Below are 11,399 nucleotides of genomic sequence, written 5' to 3' on the forward strand. Positions count from 1 at the left end.
GGGCCTGATGATAGCTGAGTTGTGTAAGGACAGACTGCCAAATGCTTCTCTGGTGTGAGGCTACAAGCTGGCACAATTTATGGGCACAGCAATTTGAGATTGAGAGTGGACTTGATGTGTATTCTGAATCGTATATCCTCCTTTTTTTTTTTCCTCCTTAGAACCTGGGAATGTGACCACATATGAAAATAAAAGCCCTACCTTATGTGTAAGAAATAAATCAGAGGTGTGATATTTAAGAGGCCGCTGTATGGAAGCTCAAGAGATAACATTAGTGTTGGTATAGAGGAGAGAATATGGTGAGACTCCTTATGGTAAGAATGCAGAAGCACAGAGTTCAGAGAGTGCCCCCAGAAAGCCCAAGAAGAAGTTGGAAAGAGACATTTTGTAGCAACGAGTGTGTTTATAACCACAAAGAACTTCCGTATGTGTATATAACCACAGGTCAGGGTTGTAAGAGTAATGGCAGGAGGATGGCTAATAGAGCTTTTGATTTGACAAGATGAAAGGCAAGGCTTTGTGATCATGAGGAGGAGCAAATAGGAGGTGAGGAGACGCATCAGTGTTCAATATTCATTGGTGTCTTGGGACACTGAGTCAAATTGACTTTTATTCAACGATAAAACAACTCAATGGTGGGAGAGGCTGTGACTCTAGAAAAGGTAAGCCACGGGACTGTTTCCTGAAGGAGAGGGGTTTTATGAAGTGGGAGTCGCAAACATTGCATGCTCTTCGGCCTGTAATGGAGTTTAAGGGAGAGCAGTTCTTAAACATTTTCTATGGAAATGGCCATGTTAAGGAAACGGAAGCGATCGGTTGCCAGGCCTCGGACTAGGTATGTTCCAATGCTTCTTTTATTTTTCGACTTATGAAACTGGTATTATGGCTGCATTTTCTGGATGAACAATTAAAGAGTGTTTTTGTTCAGTCTTTTATTTTGTTCACATGTAGTGTGTGTGTGTGTGTGTGTGTGTGTGTGCGTGTGTGCGTGCGTGCATGTGTACACTCACCCACTTATGTACAGGTAGAGAACAGAGGTTGATGCTGGCTTTGGAGGTAGGTTCTCTTGCTGTCCTCAGAGACTGACATTTTAGCTAGGTTGGCTGGCCAGGAAACTCCTGGGATAGGTCTGTCCCTGCTCTGTCTAGTGCTGGGGTTACAAACTAGCATAACTCCAAGATTTTACATGAGTGCTGGAGATCTAAACATAGGTCCTTGTGCTTGCTTTTTCTGAAAGCATTTTACCCACAGAGGCATCTTCCTAGTATTGAGGTTTTGACTGTTGCTATGCATTGTAATACCAAATTTTATGCCCAAAGTTCTAGGCCTGTGAGGGAGTTCTCACATTTGCAAGTTTTTGTTGTGCAAACCTTGTTCCTTAACTTAAAACTATTGGTTAAACAAAAATGACTACAGCCAATTACTGGAAGTAGGTGGGGTTTGAATTACCTGGTTGGGGGTTGCAAAGAGGAGGGGGGAGTCGAGCCAGGGAGAGAGGAAGAAGCCACCATGAGGCCTGGGGAGGAGATGGACCATGAGCACATGGCTGGGAGAAACAGCAAGTATTTGGGGGACACTGCTGGGGAAGTAGCCAGGGCAGCAGTTAGAAAAGTACCCTAGGGGCCACACCCAGTAATTGTCAAACTAAAATAATGTAACTGTAGCCTGAGTCTCATTTATTCGTTAACTAGACAGGGTTATATTTAAACTGGTTCTACTATACCCTAGCCCCTCTGTCCAGTCATTAACTAGAAAGTATCAGACTTTATTTTGATGATCACATAAATCCAAATCCTTGGTCCACTGGAAACTGACGGGAATTGAAAAGGATAACTCTTGTCATCCTGGACATTTTAAAAAGTCTAAGTGTGGTACACACCCAGCTCTCATTCTTAGTGTCAGGGGTAAAGATGGCCCCAAAAAGGCAGTGTGGAAAGGTGGGTAGTGCATCTACTGCAGCCTTCCCTGGCCGCTGCCCTTCAGCATTGTTGGAAGCCAAGCATCTCAGAGTCCATATGAAATCAACAGTAGAGATACGAAATATTCTCTTACTAGTCTCAGGGTGAACCTTGGCTTTCATTCATCTGCATTGGGAATAATGGGGAAAGGTTTCAGAGGAAGTGAGAAACAGTTGCCTCTCACAGTAGATCTCAGGCAGTCTTTGAAATAGGGTGGATGTTGGCTAAACGCTGTTAAACTTCCAATAAATCTCAGCAGAACTTATTTCACCTTTATCAGCCTATGTTTGGGGTTCTGGTTTGATTTAAAAACTCCTGCTTTTGAAAGTAGAAATTTATTTTTTACAACCACCTGCCTTCATTTTCCCTTTAAAGCTGTGTACTGACACTTTATCGTAAGTATTAGACAATTCTGCTCCATCTCTTAACCTTTCCATCTGTTGTGAGTGGAGATGCTTAAGCAATTAACCATATTTTAAGGATTATTACCATGTTCCATAATAGCAAATATATGTCAAGTTAGCACAAAGGGACAAGAGGTGTTTATGAGATTTGTGAAACTCGGCTTTTAGTCACAGCTTGATGCAAACTAAAATTATTTTGGAAAAAAAACCACAACAGTTTCTTTCTCCCTCTTTATTCACTTCATTATCAAGCTTTACTCTGAAAACAAAAAAAAAAGCTGTCAACAGTTCTATAATTAATTTCTAAAGCATACATTCAAAGAGAACAAGGTATATCTACCCAGGCTTTAGTAAGTCTCTTGTTCCATCAATTTATTCCATAAGTCCATGTGGGAAGCTACTGCTGTGGGGGTGGGGGTGGGGAATGTAACAAGCTTTCTGGGCAGGTGTGAGTCATGTTGGGACCTAACAAACAGCTGTGATTAGGGCATGTGAAACTTTGATTAATCTGGCCTTAGTCTCAGTGTCAATCTTGGGCACAAGTGAATCTGGCAGAGCCTGAAAAGAGAAGGAAGAGCCCGAGATAAAGCACAGGGAAAATATTTACTGGCCTCTTCTACCCTGAAGATGGATTGGCTAAAAGGAAACCAGACGGGTAATGAAACCAAGCGAAGGTCTGTTTCCAAAGGCTGTTTTATGTGTGAAAACCATGAATATTATTAGCACATAAGTTGTTGGTGACATTTATTATCATTATTATATATCTTCATCATCACATACATATCATCATTATTATGTATTTTAATATCTTGATATTTGCTGTATTCTTTGTATTTTTGGGTAAGAAGTAAGTAAGCTTTGTAGAAATAAATCTTGTTCAAGTATAATCCTCTTTAATTATCATTAATGAACTTTATTGTATATAGTCTGAATCCAAATAATAATTTGAAAAGAAATAATAAGTGTGAAAGAAAATCTTTCTCCTTTATATAACTATATATCTGTGACTAACACTTGAGAAAATACAGACAAAGATTGTAGAGAGAATAACTCAAAAATCACTAAGCTACAAATGAAAAAGCTTGCTCTGTAGCCACCTCCACTTGTAATTAGTCACGTGCTAACAGACAAATACCTTATTTTTTGGGATTTCAGATTTTTTTCTCAACATAATTATACTACTATGACAAAATTGAGTTCAGTTTTCATCATAAAATCATTACAGAAAACTACATATATTATTGTAAAAAGAGTCCACGTTCCATGTCTTTAGGTTGCATTTTCATGCTCATGCTTAAGAGTGATCATAAACATTTATTTAGTGCTGGAGAGGTGGCGCTGTGGTTAAAAGCACTCACTGCTCTTCCAGAGGACCTGAGTTTGAATCCTAGTGCCCATATGGCAGCTTATAACCATCTGTAACCTGGGTTTCAGAGACTCTACTGTCATCTTCTGGTTCCTGTGGTCACCAGTCATGCACATTGAACACAAACATACATGTTGACAAAACATCTAGACATATAAAATAAAAATAAAGAACACTTAAGAATGTTTATTGAAAGTTTTAATGCACTTTGGAATTTACTAAGTCTGGTATTTTTGTTTTTGTTTTGTTTTGTTTTGTTTTTTTAGGTGAAAGGCTAACTAACCTTAAACAAACAAACGCCCACTTAACCACATCCTCTTGGATGCAGGCATTTCTGTGTGTTTATTAGTGATAGATGTCAGCAGGAATGAGTGAGACTCATCTTCTTTGTTTGGGTGCTTAGAATTCTGTCTGCTCATGGCAAGTGATGGAAGACAGTCAGCCTAACTATCCATCTCTTAAAGAAATAGAAAGTGTTGAAGAACTTCAGAGAATTCAAAGAAGAGAAAAATAAACTTAGCTATTCAGAAGGATGGTCCAGAATAGCAGAAACAAAAGCTCAAATGCAGAAAAGGATAAGACAAAGCAAACACTATTCAGGACTCAGAGAAGGTAAGAGTAGAAATAGAGATTGAAGCTGTTGTGAAAGGCTTTAAATACCAGACTAAAGACTGTGTTTACACATATATACATATATATTATCACTAATAAAATGTAGTATTTATTAACATTAGCCACAAATTTAAACACAAAGTCTTTCCTCAGTCTGATATATATCTGGTATGTATGTGTGTGTGTACACACACACACACACACACACACACACACACATATATATATGTATATGTATATATATATATATATATATATATATATATCATACACATATATATATATACATATATGTGTGTGTTTGCATGCGCGTATGCATTATGTGTGTTGTAGAAGGTTAATTTTATATACAAATATATATACCATATTTATTACATAATAAATATAATATATGAAATATATAAAAATAAATATATAATTTATATATAATATGTATGAATGTATATTGAAATATGATGGAAGAGAAATGGTCATTAGCAGAATTAGTAAAATAATAGAGGTTTTTGGTTTATTATTGATCAACTAGTGATTAATAATATCAAGTGGCTGTTCAACAAAGGTAATGAGTATATAAAGAGTAAGATTTAGTTAGAGCTGGATTCAGAACTTAGCTCTACTACTTATTTGCCCTTTTATTTTCCAGAATTTTCTGACTTTTGCACTTCCAGTGTATTCGCATCATAGAGATGACAGTGTTAGCTTGTCTCCCCTTTTCCTAGCATCTAACACATCTCCACTGTTTGTGACTGATGTTTGAGTGTGAAGGCTGCACATAGGGGTTTAGATTGAGTCAATGAGGTGCCTGTGCATTGAGGACTAATGGTGGAGAAAGAAAAAAAATATATTTACACACTAGAAACACAGCCTTAGTAGGGCATATAACTGGTCAACTCACTGAGTTAAGAATTCTTTTCATATGTGTAAACACAGGCAGGCTAGGAATTAAGATTTCTAATCTTCAGAATTTGTGTTCAAGTTAGGTACTCACTCTACTCTTAGTGTAAACATGCTTGAGAGTTGCTCATGCACAGGTCTATGGACCTCAGGCTCTTCGGTACTAAGTAAACCTGTGAGAACAAGGCTTATATATGTCTCTAGCTCCAGGGGTGCTAGAGAAAAGGAATGACTGTGGGATATTGTGACTGATTGCCGGATTCATAAGCTTTTGTGTACTATTTTCCCATGGTCCTATTTAACTTTTCAACTAGTACTTTGAAAGGAGCAGATATTGAATAAATGCTGACTTGGGACTATTTTGGAGGTTTTACAGTTAGGATAACTTGCATTCAATCCAGAGTACCTGCACATAAGCCAGACATGTTGATGCAAGCCAGTAATGAGAGACTTAAGGTCATTTTTTTGGCCATATAACAAGTTTGAAGCCAGCCTGAGCTAAATGAGTGCCCATTTCAAAAGAAAAACAAACCAAAACCAATTGCTGATTAGGATGGAGAATTATTTTTCTGAGATGGGATCCAGGTCAGTATCGGTGATTGACTCCTGGATGTAGCGCTCCTTTGAGTGTTCCATTATCGTGACTCTAGTAAGAGAGACACAGACTGGGGATTCAGGAGACTCTGTGGCAGAATGCTTGTTTAATTTGCCAAAACTAAATCAAACCAAACCAAAACAAAACAAAACAAAAAAAAACCCATGGATTAGTATTGCAAGGAAAAAAAAAAAAAAGAATACAGGTGACCAGATTATAAGAACAATGTCACTCAAGGGATATCTGATAAGTTAGTGTAGAAGCATTCATTATAGTTTAAGAGAAGTTAGGAAATGGAGTTTTTGTTTTAATTTTTGGCAAATTATATCACTTCCCATCCTAGATGTATTTGGGAGATAAAAGAAAGGTAGAAGACACCAAAACATGCCCAGTCTTTATAAATTTTGCAATTTTTCCCTAAATCACTGTTCTCTAATCAACAATCCATTATCCCATGGTCACCTCCTTAATCCTAAGGACTAGGCCAGGCCTCAACAAGGTCAAGTTGGGTGTAGTGTAGGCTGTTAAAAGAGTACAAGATTAATGGGAAAATAAACAACTTCAAAACCATGTGACTGAATTCACCATAGCAACTTTGATCAAGTGTGGAAATGATCGGCTGTCTTTATCAGTAATCTTGAAATCAGGGCCAGTTACTCTGTAGAGGATGACATAATTGCCAGATCTTAAAAGATAGCCAGTCATTTCTCAGGTAAAGAGGAATGTGTTCTGGGAAAATGCCAAGAGATATGAAGTGCAAGGTGTGTTTGAGGAATTGTGATTCATTCAACATAATGGAAGTGCTCTGTATGGGACAGCAGCAGATGGAGCTTGACGTTGAACAGGAAATAGATTCAGAAGTGTTTTTGTGAGTCAGGGTATATATGCTTGGTCTTTATTGAAGCCTTTGAATTGGAAGTGTAATGGAATTCCATTTGTAAAGTGGTGACATGACTAATGGCCCATGCACCTCTGCATGAATCCTTCCTTTTCTCCTGAAGAGTTTGGGAACACTGGGGGAATGAGGTCAGAGAAGAACTCATGACTGGTTGGGGAAAGTTTTCAGATTATTTACTACATGTTGCCTTCAAAGAATGGGTCAGATATAGAAAATATGATGACTTTAGGTTGGTTGAGCTGCTATGGTAACTTTGGGACAGAACATCTCAATGTGGGTTTAACTATACATAAAAAAAAAATGAAAGTTTTGCCTGGAAGTTGCTATGCTAAACTAGAGTTGTACACTTAAATATTTTGTAGAGTTAAATTTTCTCTCCTCTTTCTTTCTTGCTCTTTCTTTCCCTCCCTCCCTTTTGTCCTTCCTGAGAGAGTCTTACTATGTAGCCACAAACGGTCTCATACAACATGTCTTCCTCAGCCTCCCAAGTCCTGGAATAACCATGTGTCATTGGACGCAGCTCCAAATATGTCTGGCATAGTTTTCCAGGAGCTTTGTGATTTAATTCTTGTGTTTCTCCACTTTTCTGTGAACAGAAAGTATGTAAATTGTTAAGTTCTTTGAAACAGTGAAAACTTTAGAAGTCATACTTTAAATGTGACTGAATAAATATTGGCTCATTTATTATTTATTTCAGTACTTAGACTTTTCTAGAGTTTGTTTCCGTTGCTTTAGTCTTCCTGACAGATTCTGTAACTCTCCAAGGATAGAGTTTAAATCAAGGATACATTCAAAGTACCCTTCGTGCTGGAAAATAACTCTGACCAGATTTTTATTTGGCAACAGTGGAGAGTTTCCTGAGAAGCATGTGTGTACATTATGTATGTAGTCATAGAACCAGGTACCCCTAGCATCCTGTGAACCTGGCTCACTTGAGAGCTACTGAGCTGGGAGTGTTCTTGGGAATAGCTGGGACAAGTGAAGCACTGTCGCCTAGCAGTCCCTCTGGGGCAGTCATAAGGGATTGTTGCTGAGCAACCAGGGGCCTCTTGGTGCCACATCAGCCTCCATGGAGTATCAAAGTAGTAGTGGGTCTACTCCCCTTGGGAGGGACAGAACATCTTGGAAGAGTCCGGACTACCCTCAGAGGCATGGTGTTATCAGTAAGTTTCTGACCGTATCATCAAATATGGTAACTTGTATACTGTGGACATACACACCTTTTATGGAATTGTAAATTGAATTACATGTAAACTTGGGGAAAGACACATAGAAGTGGCAGCAAAAATTCTCACACAAGTAACTTGACTGGGTTTTTTTGTCCTTCAGGCTTGATTGTAAGGAAGGTCTTCTGGGCCAATGAGATGCCATTTTTCATTGTAGTACATGGAATAGGTACTGTCCCTTGGTTAACATTCTGTAAGCCAAGCAAATATTTACATTTGAGAAAAACTGGCAAGCTAATTCTAATCTGGTCAAGAGATCCTGTTGAGTCAAGTACTTGATTCAATATCAACATAATTTGCTCCTACTATTTGAGATATCCCATTGAGTACAGAATGGTAAAGACGTTGTCTTATTTCATTTTTTTAAAAAATATTTTTCTTTTTAATTTTTTTCCAGAGCTGAGGATTGAACCCAGGGCCTTGTGCTTGCTAGGCAAGTGCTCTATCACTGAGCTAAACCCCCAACTCATCTTATTTCATTTTTAATTTTATATAGTGTATACATTACTCATCAAGAGTTGATAAAAAATGTGGAAACTTATTAAATCTCTGAGGACAACTGACTTCTCATGTTGGAAGTCAATGTTTCTTTGGTGAGCAAATGCTTGTGAAGATTCTGGCAAATTTTTCACAGACCAAGATTCAGCCCAGGATAGTGTGGGACAATTCCAGCCTTTGTTGGAAGTGGAGTGTGAAGTCTCTGTTTGATCTGTTTTAGTTTTTATTTTTTGTAAATATTAGAGCAAGCTGTCCCTGACTCTGTGGCCTGCCTATGGATCTCCTTCTCCTAGATGGGCTGCCTTGTCTGGACTCAGTGGGAGAGGATGCCCTTAGACCTGCTGTGACTTGATATGCCAGAATGGGTTGGTACCCATGGGGGGGCTTCTCCTTATCTGAGGAGAAGGGGAGGGGATAATAGAGGGAGGGTATGTGAGAGTGGGACTGGAAGGAGAGGAGGGAGGGAGCTGCAATCAGGATGTAAAGTGAATAAATAAATTAATGAAAACTTTAAAAATTCTTGCTAAGTCTTTCATACAGAGATCTGTTTAACACACATTCTTTTACATTGATGCATGGAAGATGGTAGAGTTAGTGCATCATTGATGTTCTTTATATAAGTAGTCACAGGAAAGTGGACATCTCTGTAAGGTTCTTGATGCTGTCTCTATGCTACGAACATTTACAATTAGAAAGAACTGTCATTTATCTTATATGCATGTTGATAATCTGAAACATATAGAATACATTTTTGCTAGAAGTTGTTCTATGTGACTTAAATACTAGACTATTTAAACTTTAAAAGTTATTTGTTATTTTTAAATTAAATTTTAAGGTAGCATAGAAAGTAAAGAATTGTTATGGCATTTTCATATATATATACATATATGTGTTTTATGAATATTAGGAAGCATAAATATATACATGTAAATACTTTGTTCTAATTCATTCCCGTCTCTCACTGTTTTCAACTTCCTACTCCCTCTTGAAGATTCTCTTTTTCTTCTCAAATATCTCTCCTCTACCTCCCTGTCACATGAATTTCATTAACCTCTCTTTTATCTCCTTCTAACTTCCTTAAGATATCTCCAATGAACAGTGGTGGCACATACCTTTAATCCCAGCATTTAGGAAGAAGAGGCAGGTAGATCTCTGACTAATGCACACACACAAACACACACACACAAACACACACATGCCTATCCAAACATATATGTATATATGTGTACATATATATATATATACATATATATATATGTATATATATATGTGTATATATATATATTTGAATATTAGACAAAATGTGTTATTTGGATTTCTGAGTATAGCTTATTTCTGATTCCATCCATTTTCTTGCAAATGTCAAGATTTCAGTTTTCTTTGTGGCTAAACAAAATTCTATTGTGTATAAGCATCACATTTTCTTCATACTTTCATTTATTGATAGATAGCTAAGCTAATTCTAAAAACTATATACAAAATACTTGACTCTTAAGGTTATTGTATAGATGGTGTCTTAGGCTGGTATAGAATACTTAGTAGCTTGGCCAAAGACAGTGTAGAAAAATCAGTCTTCAAAATCCATGATCTTAGTCATTATTTTCTTCCATAAGCACTATGTCATTTTATGAGGGCAGTCATGTCAGTATTTACAATGAATTTGTCTTTTTTGTTGTTGTTGTTGTTGTTTGTTTGTTTTCGTTTTTTGTATTTTGTTTGTTTTTTGAGACAGGGTTTCTTTGTATAGCCTTGGCTGTCCTGGAACTCACTCTGTAGACCAGGCTGGCCTTGAACTCAGAAATCTGCCTGCCTCTGCCTCCCAAGTGCTGGGATTAAATGCATGCACTACCACTGCCCAGCAAATTTGTCTTTTAAACCACATAATCACTTGGGTAACTAAGCTGCTTGGTTTATGATCTCTCTCTCTCTCTCTCTCTCTCTCTCTCTCTCTCTCTCTCTCTCTCTCTCTCTCTGTAGTAAGAACCCCTTTTGATCAAGTATCTTTGTACCCATTAAAGCCTCTGAAGAGGAGAATAAGTTCAGCAGGCATTAACAGTCTTGCTTCTATTTGTTGTTTATCTTGTTTTGTAAAATAAGAAAGTGTATTTTTTTTTTAGTATAATATGTGAATGAAGGATAAGTGGTTAGAAAGTAATTTGTAGAAATAAATAACATTTTAACTGGTTTTGGAGTCAATCCACTAGACTTATTTTAGGGCTTTGAAATTTATAAAGATAAAACACATTTATTTTCAAGAGAAAATTATCTAGGTGAGAAGATATATAAAGGTAGAATCAAAAGTCCAAGAATATTACAGAGTCTCATCATGTCCAATTTTAGAGTTGGACAGAGCTAAGCTTAAATCCTGGTTCTGGGATTTATTAGCTGTATGTCCTTGGGGATGGATATATCATTAAGCTTTGAAAAGCATTCAAAGCCGGCATTGGCACACACTTTAATCCCAGTACTCAGGAGGCAGAGGCAGGAGGATTTCTGAGTTCAAGGCCAGCCCGGTCTACAGAGTGAGTTCCAGGACAGCCAGGGCTACACAGAGAAACTGTGTCTCGGGGAAAAAAATAAAATAATTCATTCTGGTAGGTTGTGATGGTTAAATGGAATAAAGTGTAAAGTGTTCTGCATGGTTCATGACATAAAATGTGGAAGCAAGTCATGTTCACAAGATATAGTATGTAGATTGTGGTTTTACTCAGCCTTTTACAAGGAAGGAGATTTTGACATGTGCTATCACATCGGAAGGTCTGGAGAATGCCTTGCTAAAAAAACTAGCCAGTCACAAAATAACAGATTTATAAGAAATACATAGTCTAACGCAGAAAAGTGAACAGTGATGACTAGGGGTGCTGGGAGGGAGGGATGCAGATGACTGCTTAATAGGCATAGAGCTTTTGTTTTGGAAGATAACATTTTAGAGATAAATTGCATAAATA

The 11,399-nt window shown here is 37.5% G+C and overlaps 1 protein-coding gene across 5 annotated transcripts in view; it reads left to right on the forward strand.

The window, feature by feature from the left end:
* Positions 1 to 11,399, forward strand: part of Pkib (protein kinase inhibitor beta, cAMP dependent, testis specific) — a 109,132-nt gene that overhangs the window by 6,085 nt on the left and 91,648 nt on the right. Inside the window, exons 1-2 of one of the 5 annotated variants that reach the window (NM_001039053.2) lie at positions 7,804 to 7,890; positions 8,351 to 8,386. The exons of 2 other annotated variants lie outside the window; for them this stretch is intronic. The gene's annotated coding sequence lies outside the window, so the exon portion shown is untranslated. Of the gene's footprint in view, positions 1 to 7,769; positions 7,891 to 8,350; positions 8,387 to 11,399 lie in introns of those variants that run through there. 2 more of the 5 variants (XM_006512602.3, NM_001039052.1) reach the window with 2 other exon arrangements.

Source organism: Mus musculus, chromosome 10, assembly GCF_000001635.26.
Source record: "Mus musculus strain C57BL/6J chromosome 10, GRCm38.p6 C57BL/6J".
Lineage (NCBI taxonomy): Eukaryota > Metazoa > Chordata > Mammalia > Rodentia > Muridae > Mus > Mus musculus.